The sequence below is a fragment of the Astatotilapia calliptera genome, chromosome 3 (assembly GCF_964374335.1).
Source record: "Astatotilapia calliptera chromosome 3, fAstCal68.1, whole genome shotgun sequence".
In the NCBI taxonomy this organism is placed as follows: Eukaryota; Metazoa; Chordata; class Actinopteri; order Cichliformes; family Cichlidae; genus Astatotilapia; species Astatotilapia calliptera.
The window spans coordinates 38,476,851-38,487,575 of NC_137424.1; positions in this window are offsets into that span (position 1 = coordinate 38,476,851).

Sequence of the window (10,725 nt, forward strand, 5' to 3'; positions counted from 1 at the left end):
ATGCAGCTGGTCGGTGTGCTCTCCACAATGCAGCTGTAGAACCTGCTGAGGATCTTGGCCGACATACCAAATTTCCTCAGCCTCCTCAGGAAATATAGCCACTGCTAAGCCTTCTTGACCAGCTGGATGGATATTTTCTGTGAAATCACAAAAAGATCTTCATGTAGAGAAAACTGAGAAAGACTTTGTTTTCTTACACTGAGTTTAAACTACTTAACACTGACTTTACGTTGGTCCGTGTGGGACGTATGTGGCCCTGCTCTAAACTACTGCTAAACTGCCTTTCTTCAAGGTGTGTCTCTTACTTTGTCCATACTTATCTGCGCAAACAGAGTGAAATGATAAATCAAATGCCACACATGATACCATCCCCTGATCGTCTACAGACTTGCTCTGCCTGTAGTTTTGACTCCATCTGAATAATGCATGTGAATCAAAGAAGAAAAACCAACAATAACCTTGTGGATGGAAGCACTTGGTCCCCTGGCTTTTCATTTAAGATAAAGATTCCCTGACGTGCATCTTTGAGGCAGATCTACCACGACACTGGCATGGGAAATCGCAGACATAACTAACGGTGATTAATGTTAGTTATCACAAATGGAGACTCGTAGGTGTTTCAACTTGCTGATAAAAGAAGATAACTGTTTTTGAAACTAAATTATCTGAGTTACTGGGACTTTCTTTTTTTTCCCATGTCTTCTTCACACAGTTGCCTCCTTTGTCGTTTCCCAAGTGATGGATCTTATCTGAACGCTATTTTGCTGTGCGGGGAGAAAAGCTACACGCACACCTGCACAGCGGCCATGCTTGCGTAAAAGCTAAGTGCAGACATATTGTGCAAAGGCTCTGACTTGTATACAGGCTTTGTCTTGTAAACTGAATAAATAAAGCATCCAGATAATGATTTGTGCAGATGAGGCTTTGAGAAGTGAGTCTGCTATTTGCAGAAAGATGTTCCATTACTTATGGGCCTCGATAGATAAGGGCTGGTGCACGCTCACTCCAGCCGTGCAGGACAGGAAGGTAATCTGAAATGCATCCATCAACACAGAGTGAGTGTGCTTAAAGCATAAATAAATGCCGGTGATGCAGATGCTGTGTGGACGCACATGCAGTTTTTTTCTTTGCTTGTTTTGGGTTTTATTTCTTTATCATTTCATCCACTGTGAAGTGGAATTTGATGTTTGGATTTGTGGCTGGCAAGTTTATCCAGACACATTAAGCTGCTCCCACCTGGCTGCTTCTTTTCTCTTCTTCTTCTTCTTCTTCTTCTTCTTCTTCTTCTTCTTCTTCTTCTTTTTCATTCTTTCACTGCACAGACCACTTAGGTAGTTTATACAGACCACTTACAGCTTTTTCATGGATGGAGGCTGGAAGCGGCGCTGCATCATGCCTGTGTAAATGCACGTCACTATATCTTGAGCTTTTTGTAGGGCTCTGTTCCAGTCCTATTTTGTAATTACCCAGAGGAGGAAATGGGGAGGGTTAGGGTTAGGGGTAAAAGCCTCCATAAACTGGATTATGGATAAAAGCTGTAGTGTTATATTTACTGCCTCTTCTGTTTGTCTGCGGATCACAGGATTACGAGGCTAAGCCAGGCTGGTTATTTAAAGTGCCTTTAAACCACATCATCTAAAAGAAAGAGTTTCTTTTTTTCCCCCTCCTCCAAGTAGTTTAAATCATAATCTTACACACAAGAAACTTGAATACACCGCTGTTATCTCTGCCTTGTTTTAAAAAAACTTTTTTAGTCTAGTTTCACATTTGTATGGATCATCTGGCTGTATTTGGAAATTTTCAACCTCATCACCAACACAGAACGGAGAGATCGGCAGGGATAAGTCCCGTTAGAGTAGATATGGGTAGACAGTGTCTTAACTGTGTTCTTAACAGATCTGCTCCTGTCAGATATGGTGTTTCATCACAGACATGTGCCTTCCAGGACAGGCTTTATCAGTGCAGCTTCTTATCTGAAGCAAGGTGGCTGCTAATCTACTCCCAAATCTAGCAAAACCTGATTATGTCTCCCACTGTCAGAGAGATGTAGGGTGGGGGGAGTGTGGGTGGAGAGGTAAGAGGGTAAAGCTCTGAGAAAGGGAAGTTCTGACTTGACAATTTCCATATAATAACATATATCCTCAAAGATCCTACTTTGTATACTTGGATCGTGTCCACAGGTTGTGAGTCTTAATGCACAAAGGGAAGAAAATCAGGTCGTGTTACAGCTGCCAGCTATGAATCAACATCACCAGAGAGATCATGACGCGGCCCGAGTTTCCGTGAATTCGGCTTTAAGACAGCGGCATTGTTTCTGAACGCACGGCACTCGAGTTACAACAAATTCCCCTCTCCTTCAGGAGAAGAAAGGTCTCGACCTTCACGTGTTTGTTTTCTCATGTGTCACTTCACGCCCTTGTTGCCGAAGTGGCGCACAGCAACCTCCGCTTCACTCCACTTTGGGTCGAACGGTTGCCGGTGATGTTCAGACTGCTTGAACTTGTTGTGTGTCGCATTCTCAAAATGAAAGTGTGTTCCCTTATTTTGTGTGAACATAGCTTTCTCTTCACTTTAGCCTTATATGCCACTGACACTTTTTTGTATTAAAGCCCCGTGGAAGTAAAAAAATAATAAATAAAAAGAAGAAAAAACGAAGGGGAAAAAAACACTTATTCGTGTGACGTGTGTGGCCTCGGCGGAGTTCAACTGGCAACTTTGCTTTTAGTGGAGCTTTCAAGACTGTTGCCTCTGTTTTTATTTTTGTGCCAGGGGATGTTGACTGTTGCTGTGCTGTTGGACTTGGTGTCTGTGTTTACAACGCCTGGGGCATAAGTTACGCCTTTGCCAGCGCCGCATCCTACGGAAACATTCTGACACAAGTCTCTCTGGAGATCAGACTAATAGCTCACTTCAAGGTGCAAAAAGAAAAATCACACTGAAATATGTTTGGAGAGCTGCTGCAAAATAAATCTTATATCACTCTGCAAAATCACTCATGGTTCCATATTAAAAGTACAATATTACATATGATTGCAGGTATTTAGCCCATTTAAAAAAATAAAATAAATGAAGCCTCCAGCCTGAAACGTGAACCTGCCTTATATTTAAAAGCCAGCAGGGGGTGACTCAACTGGTTGTAAAAACAGAGTTCGACTGTACAGAAGTCTATGAGAAAATGATCCTACCTCTCACTTTATTTTTTACTTCAGTAAACATTATCCTAATAAGTTTATGGTCTCAATCACTTGTTCCAAATCTTCTTTAATATTGCTTGTTGCTTGTTTTGTAAGTTTTGGTCATATTTCGTGTAAAACAGATGATAACCCAGGGCATGTTTTAGGGTGCGGCTTTTCTGTGACTGTAAAGTGGCTACCTTATGAGCATGTGATGTCATAAGTAGGGTCGAGTACCTTTTGCTTTTAGAGTACTGATACAGGTACCGATACCTGGAAATTGATAGCGGTACCCAACAATATCTATTTTTTTGGGTACTTTATTTGACCTGTAACAATAGCTGCAAAGTAATTCTCAAAAAACTGTTAAATGAATGAAACCTGATATTGTCATTACTGATGTCATCAGTCAGACAAAGCCTCTGTATCAGTGCTGGTATGGAAAGAGGAAACAGGAAGTAAATGAGTATTTTTTCTTGGGGTTTTTTTTCCTGTTGTTGTTGTTTTGAAAGTCTCACCTTTTCTACCTGTTATCACATCTCCCTCTCTCCCTCTCTCCCTCGGGAATATCTGAGTTGATATCAGTTGATATCGTGTAAAAAACAACACGATCGCATACTTGTGTAACTCCAGCTGCACAGTGCATGCCCGGCTGAAGTGGCACAAAAGTGCAGAATGTGCTAGCAGTTGTTCCAGCTACACAATCGTTCACAAGGGCACCAACAGCGGGTGAAAATAACTTAACCAAAATTATTAATCTATTGCAAATGAGTAACTAGTACCTACCATTACCCTACCATTTCCATTAGTACCTACTTGGATCACCACTGCGCGGCTCGGATTGAGTGGTTTTCCATTACAAACGAGTACCACTTAATGTGCGTGGTTGTAGCAATGAAGGCGAGCGTCCCATGACGTAATTAGTATGCAACATGAAAGCTACAACAAAGGTAGACGTCAAGGCAACGATATACCTGCTGCTCGGTCTGTGGCTTTTGTCAGACTCGGGGACCACGGCGTTGGTTTTTGTAGCAATCTCTCTGTTTGCTGGGTTTCAAAAATGGTGGTTTTGATTTTTGTGAACGAGACGCTCTCGTGACTCATCGAGTGACCAACTGACCAGCCAATTGGTGGCATGCAGTCTGACGAAGTCGCATTTTACTAAAAAGTACCTGGTACCAGGCACTCTGACCTAATGGAAAACCTTGAAAACTGTGGTAAACCGAGTAGGTACTACTGGAAAATGGGTGTGAGACTAGGGTTGACCTCACCTGACGGTTGGGGACTGAGCTCTAGTCTTAGTCCTAGGGTTGTTATTATTGGTTAGTTTCTCAGACCCTGCCCATAGGTTTTAAGCGACTAAGGAGCTTTTGAAAGACTTTACAACTCAAATCTTCCAGCTCGAAGTTTTCAGAAACTCAGTTTCTGTGTCTACATGTGGACAAGGAAAATGCAGATTTCGTCTCGCAACATCAAAGGTGTGTGCCTTTAACTCCTTTTTGACATCACACCGTGCACCCTGTTACGGTTTGTAGGCTTCCAGTTGGACAACATTTTCTTTGAGCTTAGGGTCATCTCACCATCAGTTTTGACATGCTCTTGGCAGCGACTGACATACTTTTGTCCTTTTATGACAGATGGATAGATAGAGATCATTTTCAAAACAAAAGCAGGTTTGGTAATAACCTTGGTCAGAACTACTATTTAATTGTTCAGAATTAGGTTGTAGTAAAGCAATATAAAGAGTTAGATGTTCAGTTCTCCTAGGAAATACCTTTTATTCTGGATTTTTTTCCCCTCTCTACCAAAAACTATTCAATTTAATTGAATTTTCTTTATATATTACAATCTATAAGGCCTACAATAATACAGAGAAAAACCCCAACAATCAGACAACACCCTGTGAGCAAGCACTTGGCGACAGTGGGAAGAAAAAACTCCCTTTTAACAGGAAGAAACCTCCATTAGAACCAGGCTCGGGAAGGGACAGCCATCTGCCATGTTAAGCAAAAAGGCAATGTTGAAGTAGAGAGGGTTTCTGTCTCCTGACTCTAAAGTGGGAGCTGGTTTCACAAAAGAGAGGCCTGAAAGCTGAAGATCCTGTCTCCTATTTTACTTTTAAATTACCCCGGGAACCACAAAGAATTTGTTGTGATTTGGTGCTATATAAATAAAACTGAGTTAAATTTAGAAAGTAAGCCTCCAGTCTGAGAGCACAGTACTGAGGTCAAAAACTAGGATTCCAGCTAAATGTACAGCGAATAATAACTGCACCCTGGTAACAATAATACCTTTTATATTAATTTCCCTTTTTATTTAAATTTTCACACTGCTTACAGTTGCTAAGCTAACCTAACCAGTACCAAGCAAACCTCACTGTTTTACATTTAGAAACAATTATTTCAGCCTTTATTGCAGTGAGCTGAAATATTCCACTGCTGCTTTTTTCACAGAGGAAAAAAAAAAATCTATGAAATGTCATACGATACCTGTGTTGCACCTCAAAAATCATACAACCCAGATCAGGGTTTCTGTTCTGTAAAGATAACCGGAATCTGATTTCACATATACGCAGCGAGGAGAAGCATCCATATTATACTTGTATACACACCTGTGCATTTGAATACATGGAACAATAGATTTTCTTTTCACTTCTTTTCACCATGCCTATCCCATCAGAGTTTACATGCTCTTATCTCCTACCATCTTCTAGTCCCCTATTCAATATTCCTCCATTTGCTCCTTGTCTCCTCCTCTCTCACACCTTTATTGGTGGTCTGAGCCTGGTAGGTATCTATCAGGGCCCCTCACTTAGCCCAGCAATGCTTCAGTGCCAATGAACAATAGTGGGCCAAAGACAGTCAAGTTTGCTCATGGGTGTGAGTGTGTGTTAGTGTGTGTTTGAAACGGGGTGGGTGGGTTGTGTGTGAACCCCCTGGCTATGTTTTAAATCATGCATATTACATCTGCATCAACATGATGTTTGCATAAGGAAATGCAGGTTCACTTTTCCATGCTGGTTCACTCCAAATGCTTGTATATACATTTTATAGTGTTATTGTTCTGCGTGTGTGTGTGTGTGTGTGTGTGTGTGTGTGTGTGTGTGTGTGTGTGTGTGTGTGTGTGTGTGTGTGTGTGTGTGTGTGTGTGTGTGTGTGCGTGCAGTAGTAGTAGTAGTGGGGTGTTGGGGAACATTAGTACCTTGAAAGGTTCGGGTCATCTGCCAGTGAATGCAGCTTAAGCAGGTTAGGATTGAACCCAGACAGCTCCTTGTTCTAGTGTGCTTACTCTGGCTACACTCTCTGTTTGTTTCCTGTCAATGGCACTTCTTTACTCAGTGATACACTTGCAAGGAGTGCTCAGCAGCTCAACAATGCATAACTCAGTGGCAGATGAGGAAAAACCCTTTCAGAGGGATTTGAAGAATCGGGTTTCTGCAAATGCTTTTTAATTTTAAAAAAAAGTGAAATTTGATAGAATGTTAAAGAAAAACGTATCAACAAGAACATGAGTGCACAAGTAACTCGCTATTAGTGCTTCATGATTATGAAGACTTTATAAGTTCTGTGCACGAAGTTGACTCTAGAGTTCTGTATGTATATACAGTAGCTCTCATTCAAGCTAGGCAGAAGAGTTGCAATAGTTTGTCTTGTCTCTGAACTGAAAAGGAATTCAGCCTGCACGCCTCCAAATCAGACCTCCAAAGCGTTGTTTGCTGCGCCTCGAGTGAAAGGATCTCTCGTCGTCCTAATGGGAAAGGATTCTGGGTAATTTCTGTTTGTCGAAGGGATTTGCTTCCAGCTGTGAGGGCCTTCACATGCCTTTGCTATCAGATTAGGGAGCTGTAAACATCCTCTGTGTAAACAAAAGCTATTATTCGTACTTAGAAATTAAAAATTGATGACTGACAAGAAATTTAATGATATGCAAAGGTGTGAATAATTAGTGCAAGGAAACTGGTGTTAGACAAACAAATGTTTGAATCTTTTTGATTGAGTTCATATAAATAAACATGCTACAAGGAAATTTTGACTTTTCAATCATAAAAAAAAACATTTACCCGACCACTCTTCCAAGCAAAAATCCTTCCTTTGCAAAATGTACTCTTCCCATTTGGTCCAACACTTCAGTGGGATTCAGATATGACCTTTGGGTCAGTCATTCCTCTTGTTGGTTTTACTAGTTTGATAAGGATTCACTTCTCCAATTAAGCACAATTCATAATAGTTCCACCACCATGCCTAGCTTCTAATGATGAATGCTGTAATGAATGAATCTTGTTACTGCAATCTCACGGATCCTGAAAAGCAACACTAACTAAGCGTCTCAGTGTTGCAATACCAGGGAATACTGAAACAATGTTAAACATGTCCACTTTGCAATAAGCATATTAAAAGTGCAGGGGAGCGTTGAGAACACAACGACAAACAAGGAAAAAGGAGGTGAAGCAGAAAGAAGGTGATTGTGCTATCAGATGAACGTCGAGCACGGGGAGAGACATCAGTGCTGTACATCTCTGCCAGGGTGCTATGGGAAAATATTCTGGGCTTTCAGAAACAGACAATAACAGATTAGAAATTGTTAACATTGTCTCTGATAGCAACCGGCATCCGTAAAAAGATCAGATGGGAGCTGCTACTCAGAATAGAGGAAAAATGAAACCACAAGAGAAGAAGCTTCTAGATGTTAGTTCATGGGGATGATGTCCAGCTATGTCCAGCGTGCTTTGTTACATATTTCCTGTACATGCATTAAAAAACAATTCGATATCCAATCATCTGAAAAGCCATAGTGAACAGGACAGTTGGTAAAATAAATTAAGCATTACATGTGGTTTAAACCTCAATGAAAAGATTTTGAAGCCTGCATTGCCTTCTTTACACCCAGCATGCTCAAGCTGTTCAAGTTTCACATGAACTCTATCCATTTCTCACAAAGGAAACCACTGAGACATGATAAATCTGTTACAGATGAACAAAAAGATCACAATGCCTTATTTTATCTCATCGTGTTAGTTGGCATAAAATCAAACGGTGGTGCAGAGAAGCACGTATGCAAACATACACTGTCTTAAACTTTTCACATGTGACTAATCTAAACAAGTTGGTGGAAGTCTCCATGGAGACACTAGAAGAGATCTTTGCTGATCGTAGAAGAAACGTTAAATTAAGTCGCCCCAACTTTAAATGGCTGCTGTCTGGATGGATCTCTGATTTGATTTTATAGTGATATTTATGTGAAAGCTGGAGCCTCTAAACTGATGTCACCTACAGGTGCACCACGGTTCACCACGGACAAGAAGACAAGAAGCTAACTAAGTAATTATGTGGGGATATTCCTTAATCATAAAAAATGAATTCAATTCTTATAATTATAATTTCTTTATATGCAGCATTGTATAAAGATAAAAGAAGTCTCATGTTTCTCATGCTTCTTTGTCCAAATGACCATATTTGGACTTTAGCTGCTACTGATAATAATGCTACGTCCACACTAGCCCGGATAGATTTGAAAATGGCGTTTTCATCTGAAAACGCTCCGCGTCCACGCTAGCATTTTCAGTTGTTTTCACAGAGTTGTGCATCCACATTGAAACAGCCGAAAAAGCTTACGTTCTAGTACTGCGCATTCGTGAAACACAAGAAGATTCGACCTGCCTCGTTTCTGTCTGTCTGCCGCTTATTTACTTTCCGGCTCTTTGAAACGTCACGGCAAAATGTTGAGGAAAAGCACCGAGTTTTTTAAATGGACTAACAATGAGGTGGAGTTGTTGCTGTGAGAGAACACAAAAGTACAAAGTTGCAAAAGCGAGTGAGAGTTAAAGAATTTGAAGAAAATCTATCTGAAGCATGTACGGAGTGATATTAATCTTTAAAAGGGCTGTCAAAATTGAGAGCAAACAAAACAGCTGCTGTATAATGCCCTCCGCTATCTTAGTTTAATTGGTCACATGACTGCATCATATGACTAATATGCGTCATCGCTTTAGAAAGTCTGCCTTTTCGCTGTCCACACTGCCACAGCATTTTCAAATGAATGCGTTTTCGAGAGCGTTTTGAAAACGCTGCGTTTTCCATGAGCGAAAACGCCGTCTCAGTGTGGATGGGAGGCCAAAGCGGAGAGAAAACAAAAACACATTAGTGTAGACGTAGCCTAAGAAAGTAAAGAGTGATTTTGTTGTTTTTTCTGGGAAATTAACGATTTTAACTGCCATATTAATCATACACCTTGGCTGTTGGTAGTGATTTTTACTACAGTTGGCTCGTTCCGCTATTTTGGGACTTACAGAGTTAGGCTTACTGTAAGTAGGGCAGGCAAAAGACTTTAATGTGTCACACTTTACACGCTTCCATGATTGCCAAATGAGTGCCTGCTATTTATTTCAGTTGTTGTTGCACTCTGATAAATGATCACTTTTATTCGTTTACAGTAGGAAATCTTCAGCACTGGGCCAAGCTTGTCCAATATCACTATCCGGTCGTTAAGTCTGACGTCACTAGCCGTGTCTGGGCCTAAACTCCGCTGCAGGTCCATATATCAAACGATCACTATGGCATTACTGAGAGTTGAAAAACTGTCTAAAGTCTTTCATCTTTAATAAAATGATCAGCGTTCTGCTCTACCAGGTGTAACAATTAAGTTTAACATCCAGGCATCCATGAAAAACGGAATTTATGACATTTAACGGAGTTAGAAGTTAACAGGAAGTTAGCTCGCTAGCTTCTATCTAAATACAATATAGCATGTCCTGACTGCGGGGTTTTGGAAACAAATTAAAACGTACAGCTCTGTTATCACTTCCAACATAAATGAAGACAGAAAACTAAACAGCAGTGATGTTTGTAGGGTTACTGAAGTTGGGCTAGCTGGTATATAATGATGTGCTACGTGACCGCTAGCGACACAGCTATGTTAGCATATATAAACAAGCTAACTTTTTTTCCACTCGATAAAAGTTAACGTGAGTGTTCTCGGTGGTCAGGAACAAATGTAATCGCATGGCAGGATGCTGTAAAAGGACCAAACTTCAGCCAGGAGAACAACTGAGATAATCCATCCACAATACGAGGTTAGTCATTCATATACTGCTGCATGGGCTGGGCTGTAGTTACATCCTAAGGTTTTACAAACTGAGCTTAAATAAATGATTAGCGGTAATAAAAGCCGAGGGAGGTCAACAGTGATCACTGACTGTTTTAGGAGCTTTTTGAGATTAAATAAAAGAAAATACATAACATTAAACATGTTAACAACACAAAAGCCATATTAAACGCAGACTACTTTAGGCCCGGAAGTAGGATTCGTCACGTCATCACTGAACGACCGGATAGAGGAATTATTTACTGGTGTTTTACATAAATGATAGGCAAAGTGAAGACCCTTCTTTGAGGTAAGACTGTTTCCATCACATTTAGTGTATTTGGCATTAAATCATAGCGATGTGCATGTACACGGACTAGCACCTGTTTATGGTTCAAAGCCACTGGGAACCACAGCGAGTCAGGTACAGAGGCAGAGGCAGAGATAACAATGTGCACTGGAGTCTATTCAG